At 44.5% G+C, this 14,654-nt stretch overlaps 1 protein-coding gene and 1 pseudogene across 16 annotated transcripts in view; both read right to left on the reverse strand.

The window, feature by feature from the left end:
- Window positions 1-14,654, reverse strand: part of ANKS1B (ankyrin repeat and sterile alpha motif domain containing 1B) — a 1,250,258-nt gene that overhangs the window by 115,519 nt on the left and 1,120,085 nt on the right. The window lies entirely within an intron of this gene.
- Window positions 10,111-10,721, reverse strand: LOC130028062 (40S ribosomal protein S6-like; annotated as a pseudogene).

Consider the following 14,654-nt stretch of genomic DNA (forward strand, 5'->3'; position numbering starts at 1 on the left):
TCTCAGTCTAGTGGGTAAAGCTATTTGTGTACGTACCTAAGAAAGGCGCTGCTAGGCTAGGCTGAGTCCCATGTTATGAGACATTACATTCTGGGAGTACAGGAGAGAAAGTTGTCTGTGAGGATCAAGGACATTTTCAAGGAGTTGTGAATATTTTAAACTAGGTCTTAGAGGACAAACGGGAAGTTCACAGAGAAGTGGAGGATATAAAGGCATCACGGGCCAATGCACCAACTTGAGTCAGGAATGGGATTTGTGTGTGAGCAATCTCTGGAGATTTGCAGATCTTTTGCTCTGTTCAAGCATGGTAACCTCAGCAGAGGGGAGTTGTGGGTGACACATAGGGAGATTTAAGGCTAAAAGAAGAAAACTGGGTGGGTTCTGGAGCACGAGAGTGTGGATGGATCTGAGTACAACCGGAATGGTTAACTTTAAAAAAAGAGGGGGGAATTAATGATTTTTGGTATATAAAGCTGAGTAATACTTGGATAAATCTACAGCTGCCAAGGCAATACATCTTTCTTGGGGGGGACACACCTAATGGTGATGTAGGGCCATTCAGGTAACCACACAGTGCCAGGGATAGAACTCCGAGTTCCTGCATGTAAGTTGGCACTTAAGCCCTTTGAACCACCTACCACTCTCTTTTATATATATAAAAAAACCCCAACATATTATTTTGGTATGATTGCCAAATAGAGAGTTGTGCATATTTCTTGATTAGCTTAAAGATAAGTATATCCCCAGGAAATCTCACCAATGTGCTATCTCATCAAGTCCACTTATCTCCATAACTTTCCTTCCAAACTCTAGCAGTTAAGTTTTAAGAGAGCACTGTTGATTGAAAGAGTGAAAGAGACCAGCTAGGGAAAAGGCCCACAGAGCATAAAACAAAAGATTGAAGAGATATCTTGGGGATTAGTAAAGATTTTTGGCTATATTTTGTATAACTCTAAGATGTGTCCTAACTTACACTGAGCATGTTTCCTCTCCTTCATATTAAAAAAATGACAGCTCACCCATGACAACAGTTATACTTTTAATTTTACAAGTGACTAAAAACCTTTGGCACACAGATTCAGGTAGTTTAAGGAATTTGATGCACTTCCCATCTCCTGCCAGAGTCCCTATGCTCCTATTCTTTGGGTCAGATTACAGTATTGGGCCCAGGACTGGGCAGTGTGGTGCTTTCTGCTCTATAAGCAGGTGGGGGAGATTAGAGAGGATTTCGTTAAAAGCAATATTGTCACCCTTAAAAGAAAGCTCCAGATCTATGTAAAAGCAGTTTGGTGCCAAAGAGAGGCTGAAGTGGGCATAAGGTGCTAGGATGAAAATGGCCTTTTGGATGGAAGAAATTGAGCTGAACAGTGAAAATGAAATAACAGGTTGGGGTTTGATTCCCTGTTTTAATGCTATGCTAGATCTCACTCTCACTTGAGGGACAAGAAGTATCAGGGGCAGGGATGGGACCATTTCTTTCACACAGGTGATGTGCCACCCAGGTTCTGTGGAAGCTATGGCCACACACAACCTGAGCATGTCTCTTGATTGTCCTTGGGCAGCAAGACTTGTGAACTATTTCCCATAGGATGGGAAAATATATATTGTCCAGTTACATTAAGAAGACTTTGGCCTCTGTTAGTGTTACATCTCTTCCTGGAGCTCAGATAAGGGAATTACAGACTTCTTTTACTTCATTTTAATGACCTCCAACTGGCTCTACAGAGTGTTGTGTCAAGCTTGTTTGAAGCATTTTGAAGGAGATATTTTCATTCCCATGAACTCAGTTGGTTTGTGAGGAAATGAGGGTTGTTTTCTAGGAAAGATTCTAGGTCTAATGCCAGGAACTTTGGATCCCACAAGGAAGAACAGACACATTGAGAGCTTAAGCTAGCAATGACTTCAATAGAACATTCAATTCACATATGGAAGGGGATCAGAGACCAAGTTTTCAAAGAGAAATATTTTGAAAATTCTCACTGGTTTCTGGCAAGAGCAGCAAATCTTGATTTTTCAGTTCTTTGTGAAAACGAGAAAAGACTAACAATTTAAACCTGGGCATTAATCAACTATTTAATAATGCCAACAAATGAATTGAGTTCTACTGTAATTCACTGTGGGGAGATTAAAGGAAACCTAAGAGCTACAAATAAGCCATTAGGAACAGTTTATAGTGATTGAACACATGAGCTGTGATTAATAATGAATCAGAAGGCAAGCTATGAATGACAACAGAAAGGACTTGGTAGATTAAGAATTTTATCAGAAAAGTATAATTTGAATGTTGAGTCAATGTTTTTCAGTGGCAACAATAGGGAAAAGGAATTCTTTTATGCTCTGCATTTTTGTTGATCAAATGCCAGTTGATAAATGTGCCCACAAGATGTAAAGGTATAGATTTTTTTAAACAAATAATATTTATACACGCTATTTTGCTTAAGATCGCTGTAAGCAAAATGGAAAATCTCCTTAATATTTTTTTAGGGGGGGTATACAGATTTTTTTAGTCTTGTATATATCTGGGCCAACATACACCTAAATTTGTGACAAAAATGTTTTTAGATCCATATTTTGGGCTCATATTTTATTACACAGAAAAAAACTTTTTATTTGCACAAAGAGGAGTTAAATGGAATTGATTTTGCAACTGCCATAAGTACAGTTCCCAGAAACAAATGCAAATGGAAAGAACAATCTTACCATATGTTTCACGTAGGCTACTCACGTTTTCCCTCATTCCAAGATGGTTTTAAAAACATGTTCTGATAATATATGTACGCAATTACTGCAATCTTAAGGATTTAAAAACCCATGAGCTTTCACAGTCCCGAATATCCTAATATACATAGTTTTCACACCTGGATGCTGAACATAGACATTGTGATCTATTCTATGAACAAAGGGATTTGGAAGGAACCATGAATTTCTTGTTGCACCTTAAAGCTGTCCTGTGTCAGCTCTTTGCATTAAAGCCAAACTCAGAGATTCTGAATTTTAGGAAAAGATTCTAAACTTTTCTGGATGTTTGGCTTCCTTTCCCTTACATTTCCTTAGAGATAAAAGCACAGCTTGCCTTAGTGAATGCATACCAATGTCTTAATTAAAACCGGACAGAGAAAAACATTAGATCCTTCACTGAAATAAGGCACCAAATAGGAAGAGGCAGAATAGAACAGGTGGCAGTCAAGGAAGAAGAACCACTTGGTCAATGGTGCATTGAAAAGGGCTTCCTCAAACTGCTTTTCCTCTATGCACCTACAATAAAAATTGGTCTCGTTTCCCTGTCAGTTTTTTATTTGTTGGTTGGTTGGTAGCTTTAGGTGAAGGGGCAAGAACAGACTGGCTTTAGCCTATGAAAGGGCTGTGGGCAGATCTGTGGTAACCATGTTCATCTCGCCCCAGCCTGTTCTCTCCCTTGTGTAGCATAGGTGGGAAGGCCCCCAAATTTTCATAGAAGATTCTCCTCTAGAAGAAACATTGCTTCTCCTTTGGAGTTTAATATTTTACAATTACTAGTTTTCAGTATGGGTACTGATCATACAAAGAGTTAATATGTCTTTATGGTGACCTTTTACATCTGAATTTGCAGGAAGAAAGATGGAGTGTGTCTCTGGCAAAAACAAGACAGAAAACAAAACAGAGAAGGAAGAGAGGGTGTTGCTTAGTTGCTTATTAAATGATTATCCTTGCTGCTTGTTATTCTCAGAGTTCCATATGGCTCCTACACTGTGGAGGAGTTTCGACAAGTGCCTTCTTCCTGAGGAATCTATTTCACTAGCTTCAGCCGATGACCCCAAACCCTGGTGCTGATGGAATGTAATCTCATCACATAATAGTGTTGAGGGGTGGGGATGGCCCAGCTGCTGATCCCATCAGGAGAAATAATCTTTAAAAGAGATTTATTTTGATTCTAAAAGAGCATCTAAAAGATATACATTAGTTCTAGTCTGAAGATACTCAGAAATATCACAGCTGTCCTGAATGCTGTGTAGGCTTGTAGAAACGAAGGGTGCCATGTTCAGGGTCAGTCAGAGTTAACAGAGCTAATAGAGAAGTCGGAATAAACTCATTTTGCTGCTGCAGAATCCTGTTTCTGAGACCCACCCGGAAGAATGACATCAAGTAGCACTGTCACTTGGGTGTTCACTTTCTCTTTTGACAGATGATTTGATAAAAAAACATCTTGACCTTCCTGTTTCTACATGTTTCAAATGTTATTAATATTTTAAATCTCATTTTCTTTCTTCTTTAAATTCAGTAATGATTTTTGGGAGATGAATCTCCTGTATCAATTTCTAAAGGTTAAGAGTTGGTGTCAGTCCTCTTTGCTCTAAATTGTTTCAGTCCTCCCTCCTATAATAGATGTTGGTGGGGTTATGCTGACATGAAAATTTCCTGGAAGCAAAGAGAACGACCTGACCTTGACAAGGGCCTTAGAGCCCAGGCAGGCTCTGGAGTTTTCTTGGATTGAGTGAGTGTAGGCTTTACCACTGTCCAGCAGTGTAGATATGGGCAATGAGTTAACCTCTGCATTGCCATTTTCTCATCTGCAAGACAGGTTGAGAAAGGGTTGTTTGTGTTTGGGGAAGGAGGAGAATTAGATAAGCTAATAATTGCAAAACATGTAACCAGTGATTGACACATAGTAAAAGCTCAATGCAGTTAGCATCTACGATGATTACACAATTTGAGAGGTTTAGGAGGTAGCTCAGAGGCTGGGGAACATGCCTCATTTGTGTGAAGTCTTCTACCACATGGGACCTCGATGCATAACTGAGTGTAACCCTGGTGATTCCTATCACTGTCCGGCAAAGATCAAGCATCAAACCCTCAAGTTCACATCACCCAGCTAAGTACGGTTAGGCTGTAAGGCTCACTCAGCACTACCTGAGGGCATCTCCTCAACCACCCTTTTACCAAAGAAAAGAAAAAAAAAGAATTTTAAACAATTGTTATTTATATTAGTGGAAATGCAACTTCACAACACATTTTAGAATGTGAAATTTCATAATTATTTGAGTAGATTTTATGCAAAATCATTTGCTAAGGCAGAGTAACTTAGCAAGGACTCATTTTCAGGTGTTGAGGACAATAAAAATATGCCTTATTTAAGAACAGTATTTTAATATAAACTATGGGACTCCCAGACCCAAGCATGAATCAATCAATAATGCCCATGTCCTACTTACTTTTTTTTCTTTTGGTTTTTGGGTTACACCCGGCGATACTCAGGGATTACTCCCGGCTTATGCACTCAGGAATTACTCCTGGCAGTGCACAGGGGACCATATGGGATGCAGGGAATGGAAGCCGGGTCAACTGCATGCAAGGCAAATGCCCTACCTGCTGTGCTATTGCTCCAGCCCCTACTTACAATTTGTACCCTCCTGCAAACTGTCCAGTTAAACTTGCTTTAAGTATTATGTGCTTTCATAACACAATCAAGACACATTTAGAGTTCCATAACGTGATGTTCAGAACAATTTTGTTCACAGAGAATTGTTCCCTCTGTACTTTCTGTTGTTTTATTTTGGGCCACAGTGAGTGGTACTGAATGGTTGTGGGGATCTACTCCTGACACATTGTCCAGGGTCTGCTGGTGATGGCTGGGAGACAACGTGGTGTCAGGGGTCGAATCTGGGCCTCCTGCATGTACCCCATGACCATTAAGCCATATCCCTGCCCACTGCCCACCACCAATATTTTTTTAGTGATAGTAAAAAACAATAAATATCTTACTACTTATAGACAGTTGTATTAAATGGTCCAATACTGTCCCCACAAGAAAACCAACACAAATTCCAATACATTCACAGTATAGGCACAGCTAATATCCGTTCATGTTACCGGGACTCTCATCAACTCTTAGGCTTCCACTTATCTATGAAGATTCTCATACATTTTGAAAAACTACTTGGGACTATGATGCAGTAATTCCAGTCTTGTTCTGCATACTGAAGTCTTTGTGCTCACTAGAAGAATTCAGCACCCCCTCTTGCTATTAGTAAATGTTTATTAACCATAATGACGGCTCATGAAGAGGTTCTGCCCTCTCTCACCTGCGAAGAACAAAACAGCAGGTGCTCTCTGCTGCTCTGCTGGATCCCGACCTCTGTGATGGCTGCTGCTAAGCAGCTCTCCACAGGCAGAGGGCAGGAGGCACTGGCTATGCAAATCCCAACACTGAACCTCCTCTGAGATCAGCTGCCATGCACGATGGCCCTGGATGGAGCTGAACAGCAGAGCCTGCCAGGGGCCTGGTGAGGCAGGGACCCTGATTAGCTGGTGATGGGGACAGAACTCCAGGGGTTACATTCATCTGCTTTTTTTCTAAAGGAGGAATGGAGAGAGTTGGTTGCAGAGCTCAGTGTTAGGGGATGGGAGGGGAAAAGGACATTCTTCCCTATAAGTGAAATTGGTTACCTGTGAGTCAACTTGGTTGACAGAGAAACAAAACATATATAAACACACACACACACACACACACACGTCACTGTCACTGTCACTGTCCTCCCGTTGTTCATCGATTTGCTCAAATCACCAGTAATGTCTCTATTGTGAGACTTGTTGTTACTGGTTTTGGCATATTGAATACATCACGGTAAAGCTTGCCAAGCTTTACCGAGTGGTGGGATACTCTTGCCGTGCTCTCCAAGGGGGTCAGCTGCGTGCAAGGCAAACGCCCTACCGCTGTGCTATATATAAAATATATATATTTTATATAATATATAAATATATATGTATATATATATTTTTAGGAGGTCTGATCTCTAAACCACTGACTACAAACAGAAATAGAAATGAACTTGTAAATTGTGACTAAAAAGCCAAGTGTTAAAGATATAACTGGAGGTTATATATAAATGCTGGAGGAAGGGAAAGTCTTCAAATATTAGTTCATTCTGTGTCCCTGGTCATCTTTGAAATAGGTGGTCAAGTGGAGGTGGGGTGGGGTGGCCCTAGCAATGAGTTTGGGGAAACTGTAAAATCAAGATATGATTAGGAAAGGAATTGCTGCTCTCAGCTCCAGGCTGCGGAAGCAGCCCAAACCCCAAGGCTGGACCCACACTTTGGGGATGATTCCCAGGAAGGAAGACCTGAGAAATCTCTGAAAGACACAAGCCCCCAAAGGAAAGAGGAAATACTTCAGTGGGAATAAAGGGCCCTGATAAGACTGACTAGAGGAGCCAGAGAGAGTACAAGGGTTAAAGCTCTTGACTGGTATGCAGCTGACCATCTTGGTTCAATTCCCAGCACTACATAAGGTCTCCAAGGCACCACCAGGTGTGTCAAAGCCCCAAGTCCTGGCAGCCTGAAGAAAGGCCAATCAAAGCAGTTTTGCAAAAGTAAGCAGAGCACACTCACTCCATCCTAGGCACACCCACTGTAAAAACTGGGGGCTCAGCTTTTTCCCTTTACTTTAAGGACCTTCCATTGGGGGGGAGGGTCACCAATTTGTAATATAATTCCTTCCTTTTACTTTGCAGAATTATCTCTCTCCCTGTCTCTCTCTCTCTCACTTTGCAGAATTCTCTCTCTCTCTCTCTTTTCCTAAATATAATTTCTTTGCTACACTATTTGTCTCCTGAAGTTCCTATCTGTAAGAACAGGCAGTGGGTCTGGTCAAAATTTGGGTGATGGGGACCAGTTCCCATACTGCACAGGTCAAGAAGGTCTCAGGAGCAACCTTTGTAGGGGTGGCAGGAATAGTGAGTCTGTGCTGGGCAGGCACCTGTGTGGACTTTGATACACCCTGACCTCCCTGGACACTTCACCAGCAAGAATCTGGCGGGACAAGCAGGAAGCCAAAGCATTGTCTCTTGTGGTCCCCCCACTCCAGCCCCCCCACCCCCCGCCGGCTATGGCTCTCCACATTTCCTACTGGCAACATCTTGATAGAAAACTAATTATAACGTGGATGACATAAATATCTCTCAATGTGCGTTACCTACCCATCCCTAGATTTATCTTATACATAACACTGAGTTTATAACAATGTTGCTTCAATATAAAATGCATGGAAAATGCGTCTCTATTCTTGCAGGTGGCCTGAAGACATGCAGGGCACATCATCATTACTCACTCCAATAACCAGAAGACTCCGGTGTTTTCCTCCTGCCTTTATACTGCTCAGAGGAGGGGACTGTCCTGTCTGTACTGTTCCTCTCCTAAGGCCTGGCCTGGAAGAGGTGCCTGTGATAGCTAATCTGATGTGCCCACTTGGCTGGACCCTGTGCCCAGATACATGGTCTAACATTCAGGGTATTGCTATATGGGTGTTTGGGGATGAGACACATTAACGGGCGGATTATGACTAGAGTATCTTCTCACTTGTGGGTGTATCTCTCCATTGGAGCCAACAATGGAGGCTTGAAGAGAACAAAAGCTGGATCGTCCCAAAGAAAGCAGAAACTTTGCCAACAGATGGTCTTTGGAAGGTATCAACATCACTGAATCTTTCCAGTGTCACCTGCCTCGTGGTCACAGGAGCTGAACGGCAGCCTCTGAACTTGCCAGAATCATGAACTGACCCCTTAAGAAGAGCCCTTTTCTATGATACCACGTTGTATTGGTTTCGCTTCCCTGCAGAACCCTGGTTAATACCATGTTCATTAAAAATATCTTGGCGGATGATTAAATATTGGCCGTCTTCTTCCTCCCCTTCCTCCTGCACCACTGACTCTCCCTGATGTGCAGCTTAACTCCAGCCCTGCAGTGTTTGCTTTATTTCTGTATCCCAGGCAGGACTCCCCTTCCTGCCTTCCTCTCCTTCTGCCTTATCCAAGATAAACTCTAGGGTGCTGCTTAGTCCTTCAACATATCACTTTTCTTTCTTCTATTTTGATTTTGGGGTCACACCTAGAAGTGGTTCAGGGGCTACTCCTGGCACAGTGCTGGTGTGGGCTGGGGTGGTGCGTGGTGGTTCTAGGGAACAGGGACGCCATGCAGGTCTGGAGATCAAATCCAAGGGCTCCAGTATGCAAAGCATGCACTGCAGTCCTTGGCGCTCTCCCACATTCAACATGTTACTTTCCTTATCTTTACTCTGGCCTTGGAAGTCGTCCAGTCCATCTCTAATCAAAACAGGAGTCTACTTGCCACGGGGTGCCTTCCCACCACCAGCCTCAACTTACTCTGTCCATGACTGTCCATGACTGTCCATGACTGGGTCTTCACATCACTCAGCATGCCTCTCACACTACTTCATCTGCTCTCGTATCTACCTCCCCTACCACCCGCCATGGTAAGCTCAGCTTTGCAGACCAGTTCTCAGGCTCTACTGCCTTTGGCCATTCGATGTTCTTTTACTTTGCTTCTTTATACCCCACGTAGAGAGATGATTCTCCATCTGTCCCTTGATGTGCTGTTCTTAAGACTTTCATGTTTTTAATTGAAACCCAGTGTTTCCCTCATACCCTGTTCCTCTTTCCCCCATTTTGATGAATTATCCTTTCATTCATTATTAAAAATCAGAAAAAGATTATGCATCACCTATATCTCATCTTTCATCTTCAGTTTCACATTTCTCTGGCCATACATTCAACAAATGAGAGCTGGGCATCTGCCATGCGTTTGGCATTATTCTAGAGCTCGGGATATTAGAGCAGACAAAGAAAACGAAACAAAAAACTCTTGCCCTCAAGAACTCATATCCCACTGGGGAGAAAGATCATAAACAATGGACACAAAAATAATCAAGTTTACAGAAGATGTTAGAAGAGTAAATGGCACAGGGGGAAATAAAAGACATCAGGGTGCCAGCATTCAGGGACATGTGAAGGGCACGGGACAATCTGGACAGTGTGATCACAGTGGGGTTTAAAGAGAAACTGGTACTGGCATCAAGATTTAAAGAGATGATCCCTCAAACTGTGCCAGGAGTGATCCCCGAGCACAGAGCCAGATACCCTGAGCATGGCAGGCTGTACTCCTCAAACAATGAAATGGAGATATTAGGTGATCACCATAGTTACTTGGCATCGATCACTCAGGTTGAGAGCAAGTCCCAGGCAGATTTTCCCCTGCCTGTCTCTGGGCTTATCAATTCATTACTCAGGAAGCTCATTTCAGATTAGATTTAGAGGTAAAAGATCCGACAAAGAGAGATCCCTATCTCTTGGCAATCTGCTTCTGGAATTTCTCTTTTGCCCCTTTTATTCTCTTCACCAACAAGTTAGTATACTCTGCATCCTCTTCCATTTATTTATTTATTTATTTATTTTTTGGTATGCAATACAGTAACTGTGTTGCAGGACTCATGGAGTAACAAGATGCCACTGAATCTTGGATAATTTGGTTATGGGTTTCTTATCTCCTTTCTCTCGATGCTTTTTCACAACCTACTGGTGGACATTCTCATCTTTAGAGTTTGCGGGTTCTGCTATTCTTGTGGGCCCCAGATGCCAAGGCACAGTAGTATGAGTGAGTCCAGGAATATCCTTCTCTCAGTCTTTACAATGACCACATTGAGAATACTCAAACTGGTACCCACAACACAACCATGAACAGATCAGTGCTTTCCTTTACAGCTTCTCTGTGCTTCACGAGGAAGCCCTGCTTATTGTCCTTGTCCCTGATCAGGACCTTGAACCCTTCCACTCTTCTCCCAGAGCATCGGCAGCTACTTTGGTTGCCATCCACTTCTCATGAAGTTTGCATTCAACACCCACTTCAGTGAGTCTCTGGCAGCCAATGGCTGGGTTAGAGATGCTCAGCTTCATGTTCAAACAGCCCAATGCCTCTTAGCCACCACAAAGAAAGAGCCTTAGGTAGTTCACTTGTGCAACCTCAAACCCACATCATTGTCCAGTTCTGCAGCTAAAATGAACTTTCACAAATGCAAACGGCACCTTCTTAGACTTCTCCTCTGGCTCCCCAGGGCCTTGGGGCTGAAGTACGGCCCTTTAGAATGGCTGTGGAGCCCTCTTGCACAACTCCTGCTCAATGTCACCCATTCTCTTCTGGCACGTTGCCCTCTCGGAGTTTCTGAACACCTTCTCTGTGGTCTGTTGTTGGTGCTGCTCCCTCTGCTTGAAACACCTTCCTCAAGCCTGGCTTGCTCTGGCTTATCTTTTTTTTTCTTTAGAATATTGCTTCCTGCAAAGCTTCTCCTGACTGTCCCTCTGGGGCATAGGACCACCCCACTGTGCTTCTTGGAGTTGGGGGGCACCTTTACTACAGTAATTCCCTTGGTATCTGTTGTCTTTATTTCCTGGGTTCCCCACCAGGTTTATTTACTGTTTTGTGGGTTTCTGGGTGGGAGGAGGACACATTTGGTGGTACTCAGGGACTACTACCTGCTGAAGTGCTCAGGATGGCGTCTAGTATTTCTCAAGAGACCATGCAGTCTTGAGACTCAAACAGGCCTCTTGCATGCAAAGCAGGGACTCTTGCTCACTGAACTATTGCTCTGACCTGGACAGAACCCAGAGCCTCACATATGCAAGACAAGTGCTCTCCCCCTAAAATACATCCCCAGCTCGCCCTCACCAGCCTTTATGCAAGGATGGGGATCATGCTTTTTCTCTATCCTAGCATCCTAGCCCCTGGCTTGACTCATAAGCAGTGCAAGATCAATGTTAGTTGAATGAATGAATGAATGAATGAATGAATGCGTGCCTAATCCCCCGGTGGAAAGCTGAGGATTATAAAGGTGGACACAATGAGGAGAAAATGTAGAAGCCGCATGTAACCGCCTCTGCTTAAGAATTTCTTACAGAGGCAGAATCTATAGCCACAAGGATTCTGTGTAAAGGAATGGAGTAATGATTTGTGCTGCTTCTGTCGGTCTGGGATAGAATGAGTTTTTGGGTCAACTGGATTACCCTGATCCTTCTTTAGAACCACTACAATAACACTCATCTCCAACACAGCCAATCCAGGGGCCACCGGCTCTTTGTACTCTAGTTCCCGCAGTGGGAGACCAGCTCCAAACAAAACAATCTCTTTGGTCTCACTGACAAGGAGAATATAATCCATTTCCTACATGTGACAACAAAAGGAAATCTAAAATGGCATAAAAAATGTAATGGTAATATCGTAGCGACAGGAAAGAGCTGAATAAGAATGAAAAACGACTCCATGTAATCAGCAACTGTCAGAAAAAAAGGCCACTGTCATCTTTGTTCCTTTCATAAACTTCCTAGAGCACATGCTACCTTCCGGGAGAGAAGTCAGTTTTCTTTCTGGGTCTGACTGCTGCGGGCTTCTGCCATGTAGGGGAGGGGAGGCGGTTCTCAGCATCCCCCGCCCCTCAGCTGCTGGGGCTGCCCGCTGAGCTGTTATATTCATTAGCACCCACCCTCTCTGAGGACAGCCTTTCCCCCAATACTGCAGTTCTGACGCTCTGCTTTTGTCTCCTATCAAGCCGCGGGTTCAAACAGCATTCTGCATTGATTGATTAAGAAACCTGTTTCAGCAGCTCCGGGTGCTCAGGGTCTAGAAACGAAAAGCCTGGACTCAGACCCATGAAACTGTAATTCATCGCCGCAGGCAGCCCGGGTCTGAGGGGGTTGGAAGAGAGGTGCCAAGTGTGGGCTGCGCGCAGAATGGGAAGGCTGGTGTTAGGTGTGGGCTGCTGGAGCATCCCCAGAGCGGCTGGGCTCATGTTCCCGACGAGGAATCCAGCTGTCTGGAGGTGGAAGATTCCATGGATGGTGCAGATTGCAAGAGAGACACAGCTTTGGCGTCTTGTGCAGGAGGGACATATTAAGAAAGAAATTCTCAAACCAACCCAAACATAAACCTCTAGCGGCCTTCAGTGAGCACAGAACATCCCCATGTGGGTCTTTAGCTGTGCCGACAAGGTCTTTCTCAAATTAGCTCAAATACTGATGGCATGACTAATTGTCCCTTAGGAAAAAAAAAACCCAATGCACAAAGTACAGACTAACATGAATGTACTGGGGATCTGTGGGGAGGAAGAGAAAATGTGAACAGAGTGGGAACTATCCCAGGCAGACCTACAGAACGGGAAGACACAGCGCACATGATGTACCCATGGTACAGGAGACCAGCGTAAGTGTAAGAGCTTGAAAAACAGGGGTACTGATATTGATGATCTACTGATCCTATCTCTGGCCAGAGGAGCAATGGGAGGCCTCTGCTGGGGAAATAAAGGCTGCTAGAAGCATGGTCTGGTGGTAAGAGCACATGCTGTGCACGTTTTGAGGACCTGTGCTCAAACTCTGGCACTGGGAGACGGGACTTCAGAGAGAGCATGCATTTTACTGGGGAGCGTGTCTGTTACCCACATTCCATTAGCTGCCTTCGATGCTGTGATTTTCTCTTCAGAAAGAAGAGAGAAAATTTTCTGGCGATAGCATGGTAAAGTGTGGGGCTGGTCTCCTGCAAAGGGTCGCACATGCTTTTCTCACTGGGCCCAGAGAGGTACCTTTCCCATTAACGGAACCCTGGAAGGAAGGTCACTGGAGCCTCGTCTCTGAAAGCTGGGAAGCACAAAACCTCAGTCCAAGGCTGTGTGCTGAGCCACTCAGCCAGCCAGAAAGCTGCCTCTGCTCCAAGGGACTCTTCATTCCTGGTGCTCACAGGGAGGCTCTGGACTGCCCCGGGCTCAGCCACCTGCCAAAGCTGGGAGAGTCTGTGCCTCAGTTTCCTCACGCGTCCCCAAGTGTGATCATCTGCCAGGTCCAGAACTCCTTTTTTTTTTTTGGAGGGGGGAGGGTTCACACCTAGTGATGCACAGGGGTTACTCCTGGCTCTGCAATCAGGAATTAGTTCTGGCGGTGCTCAGGGGACCATATGGGATGCTGGGAATTGAACCCAGGTTGATGGCATGCAAGGTAAATACCCTACCTGCTGTACTAGTGCTCCAGCCCCAGATCCAAAACTCTTAAGGAGAGTCAAAGAGAGGATGTAAAGCACAGACAAGAGTCTGGGCATGTGGAAAGTGCTGAATGCATGTGGACTTGGATGATTACTTTGTTTTCTCCATCAGTTCGCAAATGTCAGTTCTAGCCAGTGACTGACAGACAGGCTTCCTGGACAGTGGAAGGCGCTGTGAGCAGCTGTCCTCAGGATCAGGCCAGGGTGGGAGTTGGGGAGGGTGGCAAGGCCCAGCAACCACAGAGGTTGGCCACCCCCAAAGTCACTGCCAGAGAAAAGGACCAAACAGAAGAGCCTGGGGGCTGGTAATTCCCTTTCCATCCTCCTGTTTTTGTCTCCCCCCTCCTCATGCCCCCTACTTAAATGAGTCACAGAATCCAGGACTGCCTAAGAGGAGACTCCGAGCAGAGGAAGCCAGCTGGGAGATGATGAGGAAAGTGGTTCAGCCCCTGCTATCCACCCCCCTCACCCCATTCACTCAATCTTTTCCCAATGAACTGGGAGATAGGCGGGGATCCCGGAAACAACTCATAATTCCTGCTCTTCCCTGAGCTTCCCACAGCCAATGCAAACACTGGGCTGTGAGCAGTCCCAAACCTGGCTATCAGCCTTGCTATCTGTCCCTGGCTTCTGCATCTGTCTGGGCACTGGGAGAGAAGGGGACAGGCGCAGGACCAGTCTGGCTTTCTCAGTGCTCACTGCCCCCTCTCCAGGTTCTTCTTTTGATAATTCTGACTTGTGGGAGGGGCTGCGAAGGTGTCACCATTTATTCTATTTTCTCCTGTCTCAACTAATCAAAATCTCCTATC

This window comes from Sorex fumeus, unplaced genomic scaffold, assembly GCF_029834395.1.
Source record: "Sorex fumeus unplaced genomic scaffold, SorFum_2.1 ptg000003l, whole genome shotgun sequence".
NCBI classification, from domain to species: Eukaryota; Metazoa; Chordata; class Mammalia; order Eulipotyphla; family Soricidae; genus Sorex; species Sorex fumeus.